Here is a 22,068-nt window from a genome sequence, read left to right as displayed (position 1 = left end):
TGTTTTATGGGAAGCTTGACCTCAATGTTACTTCTGCAGGACATGTTATCAGCAACTAATTAACAGCCAGACATTCTTCTTGGTAGTCCCAGCTCCAGAAAGCCTGAAATTTAAATTTCAAAGGGTCTTTGTTCAGAAATAATTGCACTTTTTATGGGGCACCTGACCTTAGAGGTCATGTCTGTGTTATCAACAATTCACTGTAGTTGAAATCTTTCCTCCATCATTTCTTTAATTTTGTTTCTCTTTAAATTGAAAACCAGACATCTTTCTCCTAGAGTGCCCTAACCAACAGGTCATGGGTCACAGTTTAGTTTCAGTGGAAATGCCCCTCGGCATCCATGCTTTTCAAAGTACAGCTTCAGTTTTTAATCTGTCTATGCGTAATAGCTTTCTTTAATATTACAGTTGGAATAACATGAGTATTGCAATGTTCCAAGTATGCCTCTCCTTTTAAATTATGTATTTAAATGTTGCCAAGTAAGTGTTTTTATTTGTGACAAATGCAAAGTGCTTGGCTTCACATTAGATTTCTGGATCAAAGTCTCATGTTGCATAAAAATAATGTACATGCTGCTATCTGTCTCTTTAAGTAGAAAGTGTACCTTTCCATTTATTTAGAAAACAGCATTTTCAGCCACATATGTCTTTTGCCATACATTGGGCACATCCAGCACGTGTACGTTTTCAGGCACATTTCCCTTCACTTGAGTGACTGTTCATTCTAGTAAAGTTGAAAGAAGCACATTTCTGTTCGTGTCCTCTGTCTAAACACAAGTGTTTTGGAACTGGCCTGCATTTTCCAATGGGTAGCACCAGTCAGCTTCACTCTTAAATACTGGCCTGGCCTAGTCTGTTTATTTCTGACATTCAGGGGCTATATTTTACCCCACACATCCCCCCTTGCTCTTTGATTCAGGTGACTCAGAGAGAAGAGCAAGGAGAGAGTGGGGTTTTTGTTTCCTTTTGGCATTTGGTTCATTCCATGAATTTCTTCGTTTGAGCAATGTTGCTCTTTTCCCTGTCCTGAGGGAGTGGCACTCTGGTCTGCACTCCACTCTTTTCTGATTTTGGGGTTTTGTTCCTGGAACCCTCCCTCTGTCCCTCCCTTTCCGGTAGCTCCACCTCTGGCCTGTTGAGGCAAGGAGTTATTTAATCTGCCGAGAATAAGAGAGAGGCTAGGTATTTTATATAGTACTAATTTCTTCGGTATCATCAATTTACGAATTGACAATAAAACAATAGGTTACACATTACCTTTCACTTGGTATATACAACTAGCAACATGATCTACTTTTGGTACATTCCTTATAAGTATAAGTTGTTTTACTCCCTATAAATGTGTGATTTTCTCCATCCGGGTTTCCATTCTTTACTTTTATTCTTCCGATGGTTCCTGGGCTCTACCCTCACTGGGTTCTTCAATCAGTCACAAAGTCTGTTTGGGAAGACAGCTTTTCATCTGATTGATATGGACCCATTTCTCTTCCATCTGTTCACCTTTGAGGATGCAAATCTTATACCCGGCAGGTAAGATTTTATTGACAATTTCAAAGGCACTGCATGAAGAGGGGGGTGAATTTCTGCTCTTTGGTCTGGTTCATTTTTAAATTGTACAGTTAGACCCTGTCTCCTACTTCATACTCTTTCTTGGTAGTCTTTAAGTCGTAGTGGGTTTTCATCCCCTCTGCCGACTTTTCTAAAATTCACTGAGCGTAAGCAAAAGCGTGCTGAAGGTGTTTTCGTACATTTCCAATGTAATCATGGGTCATGGACGCATTGATCAGGGTCTGCTCTTGAGTTCTATAGAGCAAATGTTGAGGTAACACAATTTTCCGTCCCATCATGAGCTGAAATGGAGAAATGTTTGTTGCAGAGGATGGTGTAGACCTAATGGCCATCAGGACAAGCAGTTATAGGATGTCCCAACTAAGTCCAGAGTCCGCAACACACTTCTTCAAGATACACACATTTTATTGTACCTCTCTACTCCCCCGCTCGAGGCTATTTGTTAGGCAATGTGGAGTTTTCTCTTTACCCCTAGTACCTCCCACATCTTTGTCATCACCTCACTGGTAAAATGGCTTCCTTGGTCCCACTCAATCCTTTGAGGAAGGCCAAAATGAGAGAAAACGTGATTGGTCATTAGTGCAGCAGCTGTCTCTGCCTTACAATTTGGGGCCGGAAGACGCTCCACCCACTTGGTAAACAAGCATGTTGCAGACAACATGTACTTGTTTCCCCAAGAGGAGCGAAATACTGGCCCGATGCAATAGCCTTGCAAATACGACCAAGGCATTGTCATTCCCCTTTTCTGTGGGGGAACTCTGTGTGTGAGGGTACTTGGCTGGAACTGACCACACACAAGACACCCCTTTAAGTATAGGTCGAGGTCCTGACACATTTGGGGCCAGCATGTGACCTCAAGATTTATAATGTAGCTTGAAATCCCATATGATTGTCAGTGGCTGCATCAAGGGTGTGACTTAACATTAGGCTTTGGAATGAGGTAGGTACCACCCACTGGTCACATCCAGATATGGATCTCCATACCAACAAACCGTCTTGGATTCGGAACATTTTGGAAAACTTCATTAACACCCGGAGATCCTCCTTCCCAATATAATCGGTTTCTGTCAGAGGAAAATTCACGGGGTCTTCAATATGTTGATAAAACATCCCAATAATTGGGTCTTCTTTTTGTCCAGTATTCAAATCTGCATCTGGGGTTTCTTTACACCACTGGGCAGTTGAGAGTTCGTTTTGGGCATGTGTTTGGTGCCTGGAGACAGCAGCAACCTGGATTTCCCCCCAACAGGGATTCGGTTTCTAGGAGATCCCCGTGAATGACTCTGGTTTTGGCCAACTGGTCAACCAAGTCATTACCAGTTTTGTCTGGTCCCTCTATTTTGGAGTGACCTCTGATCTTTCTCCAATAGATGGTCATCTCATTAGAGATTACCAGATCATCGATTGATTGGATTAATTTCCCATGCTTGAGCAGTTTGTTATTCGCACACAGCATACCTCAATCTTTTCAATTAATCAGGTACTCCACAAACCCATTCCTGACATCTGAATAAGTGATTATGACCAGTTCTTTGAGTTGGTGTTGCACAGCAGTGAGGATGTGGCTTCATGTACCACCAACAACTTAGTGCCTGACTACTTCGGTGACCTATTTTGTACCCAGCAGAGGGTTCTGGGGCATCATTCACCCAGGCATTCCCAATGCCAGCCACTAGTTATTTTTCCACATGATTGTCAACATGATAGGAACATACATCCACATAAACTGTGGGTATCCCTGACACGAGCTGGAGGGTTGCCCAGGGCTGTGTCCATGGTTATGATTAATTCAAAACTTTCCAGCCATCACCTTTTTGTTTTGCTAATGTCGCCCTGAGGGGGACGGGTATGCCTAGATGTGGGTCCTGAGTCTGCCAGGCCTATAGACCCAAGCTACTCACTGATGACGCCCAACAAGGCTGAAACATGTCTGGGGATGATTGTGGTCTCGTGCAGAAGGGATGAGCAGTTCGGGCTGGACTGCCCCTTTTGGGGTAGGACCAAGCCTGATTTGCATATGGTTTTTCCCCTTCTGTAATGGCTTGGCAGGCTGAAAAACAATGGTCTGGAGAGTAGCACAGAGCTGTGCCCGTGGTTATGATTAATTCAAAACCTTCCAGCCATCACCTTTTTGTTTTACAAAGTCACCCTGAGTGGGAAGGGTATGCGTAGATATGGGTCCCAAGTCTACCGGGCCTATAGACCCAAGCTACTCCTCACTGATGATGCCCAACAAGGCTGAAATATGACTGGGGATGCTTGTGGTCTCGTGCAGAAGGGATGTGACCTAGCAGTTCGGGCTGGACTGCCCCTTTTGGGATAGGACCAAGCCTGATTTGCATATGGTTTTTCCCTTTCTGTAATGGCTTGGCAGGCTGAAAAACGATAGTATGGAGGCTTGCACAGAGCTGTGCCGGTGGTTATGATTAATTCAAAACCTTCCAGCCATCACCTTTTTGTTTTGCTAAAGTCACCCCGAGTGAGATGGGTATGCCTAGTCGTGGGTCCCGAGTCTGCCGGGCCTATGTACCCAAGCTACTCCTCACTGATGACGCCCAACAAGGCTGAAACATGTCTGGGGATGCTTGTGGTCTTGTGCAGAAGGGATGTGACCTAGCAGTTTGGGCTGGATGCCCCTTTTTGGGTAGGACCAAGCCTGATTTGCATATGGTTTTTCTCCTTCTGTAATGGCTTAGCAGGCTGAAAAACGATAGTATGGAGGCTTGCCCAGAGCTGTACCCGTGGTTATGATTAATTTAAAACCTTCCAGCCATCACCTTTTTGTTTTGCTAAAGTCACTCCGAGTATAACGGGTATGCCTAGACGTGGATCTCGAGTCTGCTGGGCCTATAGACCCAAGCTACTCCTCACTGATGGCGCCTACCAAGCCGGAAACATTTCTGGGGATGCTTGCGGTCTTGTGCAGAAGGGATGTGACCTAGAAGTTTGGGCTGGACTGCCCGACCAAGCCTGATTTTCATACGGTTTTTCCCCTTCTGTAATGGCTTGGTAGGCTGAAAATTGATGGTCTGGAGCTATGCCAGTGGGTATGATTAATACAAACGTTCAAGCCATCACCTTTTTGTTTTTCTAAAGTCATCCTGAGAGGGACGGGTATGCCTACACATGGGTCTCAAGTCTGCTGGGCTTGTAGACCCAGGCTACTCCTCACCGATGACGCCCAACAAGGCTGAAACATGTTTGAGGATGCTTCTGGTCTCGTGCAGAAGGGATGTGACCTAGCAGTTCGGGCTGGACTGCCCCTTTTTAGGTAGGACCAAGCCTGAGTTGCATATGTTTTTTTCCCTTCTATAATGCCTTGGCAGGCTGAGAAACGATGGTCTGGAGGATTGCCCAGAGCTGTGCCAGTGGTTATGAGTAATTCAAAACCTTCCAGCCATCACCTTGTTGTTTTGCTACAGTGCTTTTGGTATAATACTGCCGTTAAGCAAGTTTCTGAGAAACCCGTCTCCAAGAACAATTCCTTGATCTTTATGGGGTAAGCCAAGCAAGGAGCTTGGGAAGGCTTCTCTTTATAGTTGTTTTACTGCCTCAGATTTTCCTGGTCCCCACTCCCACTTCACCCTGGCCTTTCATAAATGGGCCAAGGGTTGCATGACCTCTGCATAGTCTTCAATGAACTTTCTACTACAATTAGTGAGTCTAAGAAGGCTTCTTAGTTCTCGCATAGTAGTAGGGTCTTTCAATTTCAATAAGGCTTCCACCTTTTTCACCTAGGGACTGAGACCCTCAAGGGTGATTTTGTGCCCTAAGAATTTGACGCTGGTCTTACACCACTGTGCTTTCTGAAAGGACAGTTTTGCTCCAGCTTTCTGCAACTGCATCAGAACATAGCGTATTTCAGCTATGTGTTCCTCCACAGTTGAACTCTTGATTAAGACATCATCTTTATAGGGTAGGTTTCCCCTTTCTCCGAAGTCAGGCATGGCCTTATGTAGGAAGATATTAAATTAATTGCAGGAGTTTCTGTATCCAAAGGAGATTCGGGTCCACATGTATTGCTGCCCCCCGAAGGTAAAGGCAAGATTGTACTGGTCTTTCCTACTCGCGGGTGTGGTGCAGTAACCATTGGTCAGGTCAATGGCGGTATACACCTTTGACCCCTTGATCTGGGCCAGTCCCTGCTCAATGTAGGGAAGGGGCCATCTTGACATGTGGACCTGTTTATTTAACTCCTGGTGCAAAGTCTCCATTGGCCATTGGGTTTGAGTATCCCCAGTACCGGGTTGTTAAAGGTACTGTGGACTGGACAAATTATCCCACTGGATTCCAAGTTTTTAATAATCTCCATGAGTGACTCCATTGACGCGAGATACCACCAGTATTGCTTCACAAATACTGGAGCCATCTCGGGGTCCGTGGGTATGGTGGTTGAAAGTATGTATGTGCGTCCACAATCGTAAGAATCCACTTCAAAAGTATCCTGAACTTCAAAACACCTGTTTCAGCTTCTTTTTTTTTTGGAAACTTTTATTTTAAGATTATAGTACGTACAATTATAAACATCCAGAAGAAAAACAAATTTCATATTAATTAGCTCATAGTGTGCAACCTGTACATATTAACAAACCCCCCCACCCTCATCCAGGGTTCACATCAACCACCGTTTAGTAATCAATAGATGGTGAGGAATTTCCCCTATATTTTCTCAAATAAAGTAAGCTTTCTGTCTCTCCGAAAAATAACCGTTTCCATCTCCGCCAGACCATGCATTTCATCTATCCACATTTCAATTAGAACAGGGTTCACTGACTTCCAACTTCTCAAGATAATTCTTTTACCCACCATCGCACCTCGATAGATCCAGTTTTCTGACATACTGATAGATCCTTCTGCTTTTGCTCCTTGGTCTCACAGGCATCAACAAGATTGATTCATTCTTCGACCATCTGCTTAAAGCCTGGAAAGCCCTCGGGTTTGGCAATTTCGGTGGTATCCTCCAGCTGGGTGGAGAGATCTCTTATTATGGCGTTGGCCTGGACATGAGGTTTCAATGATGGGAGGTAGTCACTATTGACTCGATATACCACCTCATCCTTCCTGATGTCACAGTTCACCTCTTCCACACCGTAAGGACAGGAAGACTACACCAAGAAATGTCCCCCTTGCCTGGTAAAAATAATTTTCGGAGGGATATCGTCATTAAAATTGTAGCAGTCATTTGGAATTGGTCTAAAGATCTCATTACCTAAATCAATAGAATAATGTATGGCATCAACCGCCATTCTATTAAAGGTGTCTGCGTCGAAAGTGATACTTACAACCAATATTCAAATGGTGTCATGTTCTAGGTCAACTAGGGGTGTCGGATGTAAATACAAACCTTGGTGTTGAAGATGATAATTCAGATTTATAAAGGCGTCCTTCTTTTTGATGTTCTGTCCTCGCTTTTATTTTTAGGGGAATCGTAAATTGTCGCACCTGTCCTGGGATGGTAACCTCTTCTCCCACTTGGACTTCAACTGCATACAGCAGCAATTGAGCTGACCGAAATCCTTTTTCAGTGTTGTCAAATCCATGGGGGTACCCCCCAGTTGGAACCAGGCTTTGTGATTAATTAGGTACAAATTAATTGCGAATCGATTGAGAATGTCACTGCCTAAGTAAAAGGTTGAGGGGACATCTCTCACAACCCAAGAATTATGTTCTATGCTTTTGTCGCCAATGGAAATGTTTAGCATACACCTGCTAGGCCGGAGATGTTTGAAACTTGGAGTTTCCAGGCCCATTTCCCACTTATCAATCAATTTAAATGTGGGAATGGTCTGATCTTTTGGGGGTTTCCTGAATAATGCTTTGCTGATGAAGCTACTTCCGTTATTCAAGCATATTCTGATTAAAACAGGCTCCTCCGCCTCATTTACCTGAATGTGGAAAAACTGCTGTTTACCCTTTCTCTGGATATCGGTCAAATTTTCTGTCTCTCCGAAAAATAACCATTTCCATCCCCGCCAGACCATGCATTTCATCAATCCACATTTCAATTAGAACATGGTTCACTGTCTGCCAACTTCTCAAGATAATTCTTTTACCCACCATCGCACCTCGATAGATCCAGTTTTCTGACATACTGATAGATCCTTCTGCTTTTGCTCCTTGGTCTCACAGGCATCAACAAGATTGATTCATTCTTCGACCATCTGCTTAAAGCCTGGAAAGCCCTCGGGTTTGGCAATTTCGGTGGTATCCTCCAGCTGGGTGGAGAGATCTCTTATTATGGCGTTGGCCTGGACATGAGGTTTCAATGATGGGAGGTAGTCACTATTGACTCGATATACCACCTCATCCTTCCTGATGTCACAGTTCACCTCTTCCACACCGTAAGAACAGGAAGACTACACCAAGAAATGTCCCCCTTGCCTGGTAAAAATAATTTTTGGAGGGATATCGTCATTAAAATTGTAGCAGTCATTTGGAATTGGTCTAAAGATCTCATTACCTAAATCAATAGAATAATGTATGGCATCAACCGCCATTCTATTAAAGGTGTCTGCGTCGAAAGTGATACTTACAACCAATATTCAAATGGTGTCATGTTCTAGGTCAACTAGGGGTGTCGGATGTAAATACAAACCTTGGTGTTGAAGATGATAATTCAGATTTATAAAGGCGTCCTTCTTTTTGATGTTCTGTCCTCGCTTTTATTTTTAGGGGAATCGTAAATTGTCGCACCTGTCCTGGGATGGTAACCTCTTCTCCCACTTGAACTTCAACTGCATACAGCAGCAATTGAGCTGACCGAAATCCTTTTTCAGTGTTGTCAAATCCATGGGGGTACCCCCCAGTTGGAACCAGGCTTTGTGATTAATTAGGTACAAATTAATTGCGAATCGATTGAGAATGTCACTGCCTAAGTAAAAGGTTGAGGGGACATCTCTCACAACCCAAGAATTATGTTCTATGCTTTTGTCGCCAATGGAAATGTTTAGCATACACCTGCTAGGCCGGAGATGTTTGAAACTTGGAGTTTCCAGGCCCATTTCCCACTTATCAATCAATTTAAATGTGGGAATGGTCTGATCTTTTGGGGGTTTCCTGAATAATGCTTTGCTGATGAAGCTACTTCCGTTATTCAAGCATATTCTGATTAAAACAGGCTCCTCCGCCTCATTTACCTGAATGTGGAAAAACTGCTGTTTACCCTTTCTCTGGATATCGGTCACATTTTCTGTCTCTCCGAAAAATAACCGTTTCCATCCCCGCCAGACCATGCATTTCATCAATCCACATTTCAATTAGAACATGGTTCACTGTCTGCCAACTTCTCAAGATAATTCTTTTACCCACTATCGCACCTCGATAGATCCACTTTTCTGACATACTGATATATCCTTCTGCTTTTGCTCCTTGGTCTCACAGGCATCAACAAGATTGATTCATTCTTCGACCATCTGCTTAAAGCCTGGAAAGCCCTCGGGTTTGGCAATTTCAGTGGTATCCTCCAGCTGGGTGGAGAGATCTCTTATTATGGCGTTGGCCTGGACATGAGGTTTCAATGATGGGAGGTAGTCACTATTGACTCGACATACCACCTCATCCTTCCTGATGTCACAGTTCACCTCTTCCACACCGTAAGGACAGGAAGACTACACCAAGAAATGTCCCCCTTGCCTGGTAAAAATAATTTTCGGAGGGATATCGTCATTAAAATTGTAGCAGTCATTTGGAATTGGTCTAAAGATCTCATTACCTAAATCAATAGAACAATGTATGGCATCAACCGCCATTCCATTAAAGGTGTCTGCGTCGAAAGTGATACTTACAACCAATATTCAAATGGTGTCATGTTCTAGGTCAACTAGGGGTGTCGGATGTAAATACAAACCTTGGTGTTGAAGATGATAATTCAGATTTATAAAGGCGTCCTTCTTTTTGAGGTTCTGTCCTCGCTTTTATTTTTAGGGGAATTGTAAATTGTCGCACCTGTCCTGGGATGGTAACCTCTTCTCCCACTTGAACTTCAACTGCATACAGCAGCAATTGAGCTGACCGAAATCCTTTTTCAGTGTTGTCAAATCCATGGGGGTACCCCCCAGTTGGAACCAGGCTTTGTGATTAATTAGGTACAAATTAATTTCGAATCGATTGAGAATGTCACTGCCTAAGTAAAAGGTTGAGGGGACATCTCTCACAACCCAACAATTATGTTCTATGCTTTTGTCGCCAATGGAAATGTTTAGCATACACCTGCTAGGCCGGAGATGTTTGAAACTTGGAGTTTCCAGGCCCATTTCCCACTTATCAATCAATTTAAATGTGGGAATGGTCTGATCTTTTGGGGGTTTCCTGAATAATGCTTTGCTGATGAAGCTACTTCTGTTATTCAAGCATACTCTGATTAGAACAGGCTCCTCCGCCTCATTTACCTGAATGTGGAAAAACTGCTGTTTACCCTTTCTCTGGATATCGGTCAAACTTTGATCTGGTTTTTCATTATCTTTCATCATGGGATTTGGGTTTTCTTCTGAGTGTGGATTGGTATAACTTTTCGGAGTATTTTCTTCCGGTGCGTAATGCCACTTAAAACTGGGAGGGAGGTTAATTTTCAAAAAATTGAGAAGGGTTCCCATCACCAGTTTGTTCTCCTATAGAGATGACAGTGATGTCTGGGACTTGATTGTTCCTAAAATGGAATTCTATTTTGTCGGACCGCTGTTCAATCATGTGGCATGTGCCATTTATCCTCACATAGTTGGTACTTTGTTTTTAATTGAGTGGCCGGTTAGTCTGATTCCAGAGGACCTTGTTCACACAGTCAACCAGGGGTGATCACCACTGGAGTGATGATTATCACTGGGTGTTTCACTGTATGTTGCCCAATTTTGATCTCCAGATCTGCAGTCCCTTCAACAGAAATATGATTCCCATCAAAGTTTTGGAGTTGTTCAGGAACAGGTGTGAGGGGAAATTGATGACTCTCCCCTTCCTGAATTTAGTTGGTCAAATGCCTTTGTGGACAGGAGGGTGGCTTGGGATCCAGTATCCTCCAGCGCTGATACTGCAGACTGACCCTGTACCTTGACAGAGGCATACATTCTTCATTGTCTCTCTTCAAGGGGGCAAAGAAAATGTGCATTTTGTGCCAGCTTGGCAGTTAACATTTTTATATTGAATTCCAGCACTGTTTCTGTGTCGGGGTCCGGGAATCTGTAAAGAAGATTTGCCACCCAGATATGTGTGGGAATGGGAAGCCCCCTTTTTCCCTTCATTCTTTGCTGGCCCCCTTTTCCTGGAGACAGTTACCAGACCCTGTTTTGGGGGAAGATACCTCAGTGCTTTCAGGGTCAACTGGGAGACATTGTTGGGGTTTACAAATGTGTTGCTCTGGGTCAGTCTCCATACTTACCCAGTCTAAATCCAGGTCTTTTGGGACCTGTTTTTCCTGGGGAGGGATCGCACCATCCCTGAAAGAGATTTTCTTCCCAGAATCTTCCAGGGATTCTTCTCCTTCGAACAGGATGATACAGATTTCCTCCACAAAGTGGGTTCTCTTTTGCTTTTGATTTCTCCTACTTATTCCCTGTTCCCTAGGTTCCAGATTTTCGTGAGTAGGAGATTTATGTTCAGGTTCAGAGGTTTCCAGGTGTTTTGTCCTGTTGATAAAGGAAGCTTCCTCTAGGGCTGTGCATCTCCCTTCCACCCAGGCCCCCTCCCCTGGAACCTGTTGGCTGTCAGAGATTCCTTCCCGTCATTGCTACGGGGCACCAGAACCGGATGTCCAGTTATTCTGGGCAGCAGCTTCCATTGGAGGGTTTTACTGAACCCTCAGCATGCGACCTAGGTCTTGTGTTAAGTGTTGGCCGCTCCAGTTGAGGCATCCTTTCTGGTTGGTAGGGAAGTCTGGATTCATACCTTTGCTGATCCCGGAAAGGGTAGCTGTCTCTTCTCCCAGAGTAGCTCGGATATTGTCAGATTTTCCGGCACCCAATCCCTTTGCCTACATTATCATTGTTACACTTTATATTTAACTACTGCTAACCAATATGACCAATGCTCTATACCTGGCCTACCTCCGCCTTTATGACTACTATAAGATAATGCATTTTTTATTGCCACTTGTGCTATGCACTCCCCTGCAGCAGTGCACTTTCACTGTCTCGTGCGCTAAAAGATTTTTCTGACCCTGAATCTTTGGGGAGGGCATTGGAGCTGTCAACATTCCCCCCGGACATAAGACGAAACACACATTGGCTATCCGTACCCCAAAGGATAGAGTACAAAGTACTCTCTATCACCCACAAATGCCTGACCAATCAGGCACCCAAATACCTAGCCGACAACTTCTCTCACAACACCACTACTCGTCCCACCAGATTGGCACAAGCCCACTACCTGAAAACCTGAGGTTCAAGCTTCAGAGAGCAGGCAGCACTAGTTTCCCTGTGCTCGCCTCAAAACTGGGGAACACCCTTCCACTAACCCTCAGAACTGAACCGTCCTTCCTTCAGTTCAGAAAGATCTCCAAGTCACGCAGACCCATCGTCCCTCACCTTCTTTTCTTCCGCGCTCTACCACACATTGTTTTATACTATTTCCCTCTTCTTTTGCAATTAACATAACTACCTGCAACCTCTCTACATATTAGGGATACTCTACCCAATTCATTTATAACTCTCTCCATGCACAACTACCCATTGGATCATATTTGTTCTCATTTTGTATTTATCTGTATTTATCTGTAAATGTATTGATGTTACTGTAACCTTTCTCTGCATACAATTTGCCTATGTAACAAAGCAACACACCCAGATGCCTTAGGGCCAGGTTGCGCCATACAAATAAATAAACAAACAAACAAACAAACATTCCCCCCTTTAGTTAATCCTCCATTAATTTACCCAGCAGCTTCCTTTCTTCTAGAATCATCCTCTTTGGATACCCATACCCTGCACAAGTGATGTAAACTTCCCCAATCTTGGGCATATTTTTACAGGGTACAGGTAAGGTAAAGGGAATCGCTATCCCCAGCTAAGTCAGCCCAATGCTTTACATAGTCTTATTGGTCCAGTGTGGGTGATGTTAATGTTCCTGGGAGATCTATAGGACAGTCAATTCTCATCATGCACAGTCTATTTGGACTGTCTGTTTGTGTTGTGAGGAACCTGGCAATATCCTCTCTTCCTTTTTCTCAACATCCTCTACTCGGTTGGCCAGGGAAGGGCCATCGCATTTGGATCCCGACCCTGGGGGAGGAAATGCGAGGGAGGATCAACTGGGTAGGGGAGAATTGGGGAGTGGTAGGGGGACACCATTAGGTGAGATGAGATATTCCCCATTTGCATTCTGTAATGAATCCTTAATCCCAGATACATTTATGAGATATTGTTACCCCTTTCCCTGTGGCCAGGATAACACCAGAAGAAAGTATCTGTCTAGAAACACCAGGGAGATGGTGAAGAGGAGGAAGTTGAAGGGTGCAACATGGTATGCACCTTTGCTGGTGAGAACCAACCTTGCCCCCCCCTGCCTTTATTGGCTGTTGTGAGTCATCTCCCCTCATTTTTCCACATTCATACCATCAACGTACTGGGATGAGGAAGAGGCAACTGCGAGTAGTGAACACTAACAGCTTACTTTACCACTCTGATAGATGCAGAGCTCACCGTGGGCTGTGAGAGGGTCTGAAGTTCAGTGTAGCCCATTGCAGTGTGTTCCCCATTGGGACTGGGGAACAGTGAGAAACCGCCAACCGCTGCAGGAAAGACCAGAAAGAGCTAGCGCTGATGGCTGGAGCCCCTTTAGAGTGAAAAAATATCGAAGGAGAACCTGCGAATGACACCAGTGCACTCGGAGGAGCGGTCACACACCAGTGAGTGACAGGGAAGATTCACTCCGGGGGCATGTTGTGGTGACGGCGGAAACCGAACAAAATGAAATTCAAGAAAAATGCATCTGGAGACCAGAAAAGTATAGTATAGAAGACCAAAGATGAATTATTGAATACCAAACAAGGTGGCAGGAAGGAATATGTTTGAATGTTGAATTATAGAAAAGATATGGGAATGTCGTATGAATGGAACAGAACGTGAAGAGTTTTTGTGAATGACACAAAGTTAAAGAAACTGCAAGCCAACCCAAACACTGCCACCTACCTTCTCGGACATCTGGCCCATGAAGCGTATGTCAGTTGTGGCTTTCGCTGCCACCTTCTCTCCCCCGCCACCTTTGCCTGGCTCACATCCTGACACAGCCCTCTCTATGCTCTACTCTTCCATTTCTGATACTCTTGATGCTCTTGCCCCTGTCATGAGGATCCGATTGAAGCCCAAAGCCAAGTGCAATTCTCGGTATCACTCTGACCTAGCTACACTTAAACGTAAGTGTAGGGTGGCTGAGAGGAAATGGAGGGCTTCTTGTTCTTCCTCTGACAAACTGGCCTATCGCCTGCTCTAAAGGCAATACCGACTCTCTGTCCAAACTAAAAAGAGAGCCTACATCCAAGCCTGTGTCTCTGTGGCATCTAACAACTCTCTAACACATTTTTCTACAAACAGCTAATCATCAATCCAACGTCCAGGATACTGTCAGAAATAACAAGTCTCATGAGCCACGCACACGATGAAGGCTGGATAGATGACGATGAGAAATTATTCCTAGTCAACCAACACCCGGTCATCCCAGCTTTCTATTTGCTTCCCAAAATCCACAAAAATCAACAAACACCTCCTGGAAGACCTATTGTAGCCGGTATAGGCTCAGTTTTAGAACCTCTGTCCATCTACATTGACTACTTCTTAAGACCCTTCATCTGCAAGATGCCTTCCTACATCCAAGACACCACGGCGATGATAAAAAAGTTGGACACCATACTAGTAGAACCAGAAGATCTACTAGTAACTTTAGACGTGGAATCGTTGTACACAAGCATTCCACAAATGGAGTGTTTGCAAGTCCTCAAGACATACCTAGATAAAAGACCAAAAGTGGAACCACCTACAGCATTTCTTCTCGAATGCACAAGAATAGCTCTGATGGAGAATTACTTTATTTATAAACAGACTTTTTATCAACAATGTCATGGAACCAGTATGGGGGCCACATTTGCCCCTTATCTAGCCAATCTTTTTATGGACGCTTTTGAGAAGGTCTCAATCTACAACGAACAAAATACCTTCAAACAGTCGATCAAATGCTGGCTACGATATATAGACGACGTATTCATGGTATGGCAAGGAACAGAAGACGACCTCCTCTGTTTCCTACAATGGCTTAACTCATGCAACAACTGTATAAAATTCACCATGGACCACAACAAGAACAAAATACCATTTCTAGATCTAGAAATTTACAAAAACTCGGACAACTCTCTAAGTACAACTCTATACCGCAAACCCACATCAAAGAACACACTCCTAGAGTACTCAAGTTTCCACCCCTCAGGCCTCAAGATCAATCTTCCATATGGCCAATTCCTACGCATAAGAAGAAACTGTTCCACAGTGAGCGAATATGTATCAAAGAGTAAAGAACTAGCGACCCGACTACAAGAAAGAGGCTATCCAAAACATATTGTCAGACAAGCCCGCAAGCGTGTATAAAACACAAATCGAGAATCATGTCTTACACCAACTAAAAGAGACCAACTGGCGACTAAGATGACTTGCGTAACCACCTTTACGCCACTAAGCAACACCATCAGAAAGGTGATCCTTAAACATTGGGACATACTCCAAACCGACTCTTTTAAACCAGAGAAACCAAGATTTGCATTTAAACGAAGTCGCAACCTTAAAGATCACCTGGTTCACACGTATACCGAAGTTGAGACCTCAGGAAACCAACAAACCACCCTCTGGCACCTTCCGCCAGTAAAAGGACACTTTAAATGCGGCAATTGTTCGGTCTGCTCCCTAACAGCCAACCTAAAAACCATTGACCTGAAGGGCCATCAGTGGACCCTTAATTCCTTCTCTAATTTAAAACCAGATGGTCTGTATACATAATCAAATGTCCCAGCGACCTCATCTACGTTGGCAAATCCAAAAGGGGGATTAGGCAACGTATATGCGAACTTCGCTCTTGTGTGCGCAACCAAGTAGACGACAAACCCCTGGTGGCACACTTCAAAGCCAAGAACCATACCCACAACGACATTTTCTGGCCAGTACTGCAAATAGTAGGGAACCCCTTTCGCGGAGGCAACAGGGACCTGGCCCTGCGAAAACCTGAACAGAAATGGATCTACCGCCTCGACTCTGTCAAACAGGGTTTAAACATTTCAATCAAATGGAATCTCTTTTTTAACAAATAAAGCAATCCTCACAACAAACCATCAGCCAGCAAACATGTTTGGCCTTATTGCCCATAATTAGTTAGGAAACTGCCTATTTTAGCTGTCACCCAAAACATACACTGAGGTGTACTTGTTAACAACAGAGCTCTGTGTAAAAAATGCTAATATCTGTAATAAAATGTCCACTTTGGTTCGGACAGGATCCATCATACGAGCCGCAATACACAATTTTTGTTTTTTGTGCCTACTGTTAACCAATGTTCCTTCCTAAGAAATGTCACAATCTATGTTTTTCCTACCAATGTCGGTCTTGCTAAAATTTGACCACCTTACTATAAAAAATTGTATGTATAAGTAGTCAATTGCACTAAATGTACTGGCGTGCCATCTAACCTGTAAGCCAAAACCTTCTGCCTACTTTGTCACATTCTTGACATCCATTCCAAAATGTTTTCTTTACCACAATAGTGAATGTTTACTTTTCGGATGCCAACATGCAAAGTATCACGATTATGTACTACAACATGTATTGTATTGTAAATACCACATGCATCATTAAGTGCATGGGCCCATGTCTAGGTGCCTTTACAACTCTTTAACAAGATCGCCTATCATCATAGGCACTGGCAACCACTTATCTGCCTGATCAGACACTAACTCCCGACTGACGAAGTGGCGCTCAGCCCGCATCGACTCATGCGCCTGTACACTAAACCCCGGCGACATGCGCACTGCAGCCCATGTCTCGCTTCTTTAAAAACGACCCGCCAACGCGCAGGCGCACTATCTGTCCTCACGAGGTACGCAGCTCATTATCCACGGGACCACGGGACCGAGCGCCGGACGCAGCACAGCTCCCCAGCCGACTAATACCAGGTATCTATGCTTGACCCCTCCGGGTCACCTGCCCTATCCCAATCCTCGCACATAATCAATCCGTAGGCTGGCACATCTATCGGCATGAGTGCTCACGCTGCCATGCCCACTGAGACACAACCCGCTAGAATTTAAAGCGCAGGTTTTTCACATCAATACGAGCACTGCACCAACGATTACCTGCATTAACAGTTCTGCATGTTTTCACACGCCGCTATGATGTATTTCCACATCAGCGGTGAGGCACCTCTGCCCAACCAGTACTGGATGCACCACCAGTCATTTGTACATAATAATTTTTGCACGACCACCTGTACCCAACACAGACAGTTCTCTCTGCCGCACCACATGCAGCACAGCACTTTGTAGGCACTTTCAAGTACTCGTTGCCACAAATCAGGGCAATACCTACTTACCTTTTAATTTGTGTGACTTACAGCTCCTGACATCTGACTTATTCGCAGATGCCCGCCAGTCCAAATATAATTGTATTGGACCTTGACCGTACAATTACCCGAACATGGTAGGTCCACTTTTTGCAGCGTTTTTTCTTCAAATCTTTTAATCATTGACACCACCGCCCCTAGACTAACCCAGTCCTTTCTCAAAAATTTAGATGGACGCACTTCACCACCATGGCTCCAACTACAACTTACTGTCCTGAAGACCGCTCGGTACATCCAAGCAGCGCTTCTCCACCTTGTACAGCCACTGCAACATATCATCAAATACACCGAACCAGAAACACCAGTCTTTGTGACGACAAAACGATCGTATTGTGATTCCAAGCAATACATGTATTAATTCTTCACTCTGCCTACTAACCCACGAAAAAGCAGATATTTATGTGCTCAATGATGCACACCCTTAGTGCAATGGCACTCTTTTGAAAATATGTCTCGTTTTTGAAAATATGTCTATTGTGTTAGTGTTAATAAACCTTTTTCTTGATACACTCTTCCTTTTTAAGGTGTTTGTCTTTTCAAGCTAGCCACTACCTAGCTTCGCTGCAAATGTTGTGACCCCCTGTCACGTTTTGGGTTAGGGTAGCCTTTGACTCCATTTTCTTTCCTTCCATCTAACAACTCGGCCAAACTCTTTAAAATCTGCAAGGAGCTTGCCAACCCTGCCGCTTTCTCTACCTCTCCTGTCGCCTCCCAGGCCCTTTGCATGGCCCTTGTCCACTCTCTCGTCCCCTACCCCTCTTCTCCCCTCTCCTTCTGTGAACTCTGACCCTCCTACAGACACCCCCCACCCTCTTTCTCATCCTTTCCTCATTTCTCCCCCGACGAGGGGTCTAGACAAGTCTGATCTATGAAAGTTTCATCAAAACAGATGTTTTGATGAGACACTGTTCTTCCAAAACCATCAAGGACCACATTGGCACCCTCGCTCCTGCCCTGGCTGACCTCTGCAACCACTCCTTCACCTCAGGAGCCTTCCCCTTCCCTCTGAAGCACTCTCAAGAAACCCACAACGGATCCTTCCTGCCCGGCTAACTATCACCCAATCTCCATCACTCCTTTTCTGGGCAAACACCTGGAAAAGCTTAACCTTCACTCTGATTCTGTTGGTTGTCTCCATGACCGCAGTCTGGCTTTAGAGCGGCCAGAAGCATTGAAACTGCTCTCCTGAAAATCTGCGAAGATCTGCTCTCAAACCTTGACTCTAACATCCCCTCTGTCATCATCCTACTCGATCTCTCTTCTGCCTTTGTCACGGTCAACTATACCATCCTGCTCAACTGTATCTGTGACAACCTGGATATCACCGATCAGGCTCTGGCCTGGCTGACCTCTTTCCTCTCTGACTGACCCTCCCTGGTCCAACTTGGGTCCTTTATTTCATCTATCTCCCTGTCTACTTGCAGTGTTCCTTAGGGGTCTAACCCCTCACCCTGGCTTTTTAACCAATGCCTGGCAACTATCGCCCACTGCATTGCCATTTTCTGCTCCAATTTTCTGTGCTATGCTGATGACACTCAACTCATTTTCAGGATTCCCTCGGCTACCTCTTCTCCTTCTCTCATCTCCGATTGCCAAACTGCCATTCAGGATTGGTGTGCCGCTTATGATCTCTGAATTCCAGCAAGACAGAGATCCTCCTCATCGGCACACCTTCACCCTCCTTTCCTGTCACTCATTGGCCAGCCTTCTTTGGCCCTCTTCCTACCCCCACCTGCGAGGCTAAGAACCTCTGGGTCATCTTTGACTCCACGCTTTCCTTCTCTGCCCACATCTCTGTTGTCTCTAAAAAGTCAAACTTCCTACTGCACCTCCTCAGAGGTATTCTGCCTTTCCTCTCCTTCCCACAGAAGCTTGCTGTCTCTTGAGCCCTGGTTCTCTCTAGGTTGGATAATTGCAACAGCCTCTTTCTGAATCTACCTGCTTCTACTCTCCGCCCTTTGCAACATATCCAGAACAGGACTGCAAGATTTGTCCCTGGCCTTAAGCCCAGGGATCGTATCTCTCCAGCCCTGAATTCTCTGCACTGGCTCCCAGTGGCCGCAAGGATTAAATTCAAGACCCTTTGCATTGTCCACAAGGCTTTCTGGGGCCTGGCCCAAAATACCTTCAGCCAGCACTCCCTCTGTAAATACCTTCCCTCCCAAGCTCTTCGCTCCTCCACCTCTTCCTCAGAGTCAGTCATTTTTCAAAGGAACGAGCTGGGGGTAGATCTCTGTCTTCAGCTAGGGCATCCCTCTGGAACAGCCTCCCTGCCACTCTGAAACTTGAGAAGAACCATCTCCGGTTCCAGGAGCACCTAAAAACCTTCCAATTTGCTTCTGCCTTCTCTCCTCCTCTCCCCTGCTGACCTGTTCTGTCTCGGCATCGTGCACCTGGTCATCCTCTGACTTTCAGGCCCAGGTACCTGCTCAGCCTGCCACCCACCCACACTGCCTCCTGAAAATCCCTTGCGCTGGGGTCTATAACTGTTACCATACAGCCCCCCCGCCCTGTTTTCTGCACTTATCAGACACACCCTGTCTGTTGCCTCAAACTTAGCACTTGCCACTTGCTGGCTGCACTAACACTGTTTGTTGCTTTTTTATTTATTTATTTATGTTTTATTTATTTATATTCCTTTTGCTCGGCACTTTCCACCTCTTCCCCTGCCATGCACTTTCCCCTTTGCCGTTCCCATGCATGTGCACATTCTTAATGTCACTGGGCCTAGTAAGATCGTTGTTTTGTTCTCCTTGATCCCCTCCCTTGCCTCGTCGTGCTCTGAAACACCTGTGTACGAGCGCAAATAAAATAAAATATCAATATCAATATCAATTTGCAGCACATGAAGAGCGTTTGTGAACGAGACACAGTTAAAGAAACATCACTTGCAAACCAAGTGGAAAAGTGCACAATGTAAAACACTAGACAGTGTGGAAGCAAGGTGTTAACCAGAAGAAATACAATGAAGGAGAGTTTGTAAGAGGCACATGTTGATAAAGGCATGAAGCCATTAAAGTGAATCAGAAGAATAATTATGCAGTTAAGAAAACTGGGTTGTTAAGGAAGTCCTATGAGAACGTATGAAATGTTGTAATGTCTAATGGGATGTCGGTTGCATGACCTGTGGTGGGTGGACCCTGTGGTCTGACAACTACACCTAGACTGAGGAACCCCTTTCTTGGATTGAACCAAAACGAATCAAGAGGCTGAGGCTGGTCAACCGAAAAGTTGTGCAGGAGATGGAAATAAAATGCAAGCCAAACAATGGAACCCGAAGATCATTTTGTTAAACTGTGTTGAACCAAGGCCATTTGTTTTGGAACTGTTTGAACTTGGGGAAGAGAGCTAAGAACAAGCATGGAGCTGGAAAAAGCTCTGAAATTTATTTTGAACGCTGTTACTTTGGTTGCTGACATCCCTCCACATTGCTTGGCTTTAGTTGTGAGGGCAAGTATAGGTTTTGGACACAAACAGATTTTTAAGTAAAATGTACTGACTCAGACTATCCTTACTCTATTTAGGTAGGGAAATCCCACCTTAGTATAAGGCAAGTTAGGCCTTACACCATCAAGACATTTAAGTTAATAAAGACCTTTTATTTTAACTTTGAATCTGTTTTCTGTGTCTTGCTTCATGAGGCCTTCACAAATGGTGTAAGAGGTGGGATGCACTCAATTGATACAAACTGGGGGACTCCTATGTGGTTGGTAATTCAACAAACCTCAGGTTAGGATACAATTGTAAAGGTTCAAGATTAAGATCGAGTTTCAACCTTAAAGACATTAGTTTCCCTCCAACTACCTATCACAGCTAACTGTCAGGATTGTGTTTATCGATTTGAGATCCTTCTTGATAACCTTTCCTTTACCACCTATCATTTGAAGCACATGGACAAAATCCTTTTATTGTTCAGAAAAGCCTAACAGTTATTAGACCTGGAGCTTTGGGTCCCAGAACCCAGGAACAAGAGAATTCCCCTACCTGTTTCCTTCTCTCTTCCTTAGAGCTAGTAAAAGAGGAAACCAGAGAAGGGGCTGCAACAGATACCAGTCTACAGGGGATTAAGATCAAAACTGATACCACTGAAGACCTGGAATTTTTTCTATGCCAGACTATGTAGGGAGTTAAAGGGACACCATGCCTTCTCCCAACCCAGCAACATCTTTAGAGGAAGTGCTAGCCCATCTAGCCACACACCAGATCCAAGCTGAACAACACTTTCAAACGGGGATAGAGTGGCTAATAGCCACTCATGAAAAAGGACATATTCCCCAAGGAGTGCTTCAGCCATAGAAAGGGGGAGACAATCTGGGGAGTTTTTTTCTTACATTTTGATGATTTGGCCAATCAGTTCTCATGGGGGTGGAACTCAAATTGTGTTACCTAGGTCCTCTACTCAAAGGAAAATTGCACTCTTACCAGTTATTAAATCTTCATGGAGAGCCTCGTTTAATGACATCAAAGTAGGGCTCTTGCAATGGGTAGGTCAAACTAGCATTTTCTACCACCAAAAATTAAGAAACTTGAAATTAAATCCTGGCAAAACACCCATAGAACTGGGAGAGCGAGTTAAGAATGCAATATCGTTATGGTTGGGGAAAAAGACCTTGCTATAAGTGTTGGGGGCTGTTAGTATTGAGCAATTTATGAATTCCCTACCTCCTGCACTTCAAAGAGCAGTATTGCAACTAAATAAACCCACCCTTACCCTAGCTATTAAGACCGCTGCAAACTTCACTGATGCCAACATATATTTCCATATGTTACATCAGACGGAAGAAAGGAAAGAAAATAAGGGGCCTCTGCAACCAAATTTCTTCTCAAAAGAAAGATCCACATTTTCTAGTTGACCCACAGACCTCCCTAGTGGGGAGAGAGAGAGAAATTAGAAAATAGATTAGATATGAAGCCCAAAGAAGA

This window comes from Ambystoma mexicanum, chromosome 1p (genome assembly GCF_040938575.1).
Source record: "Ambystoma mexicanum isolate Mex_15411 chromosome 1p, UKY_AmexF1_1, whole genome shotgun sequence".
Classification (NCBI taxonomy): domain Eukaryota; kingdom Metazoa; phylum Chordata; class Amphibia; order Caudata; family Ambystomatidae; genus Ambystoma; species Ambystoma mexicanum.
Note: the sequence above shows the minus strand (reverse complement) of the source record.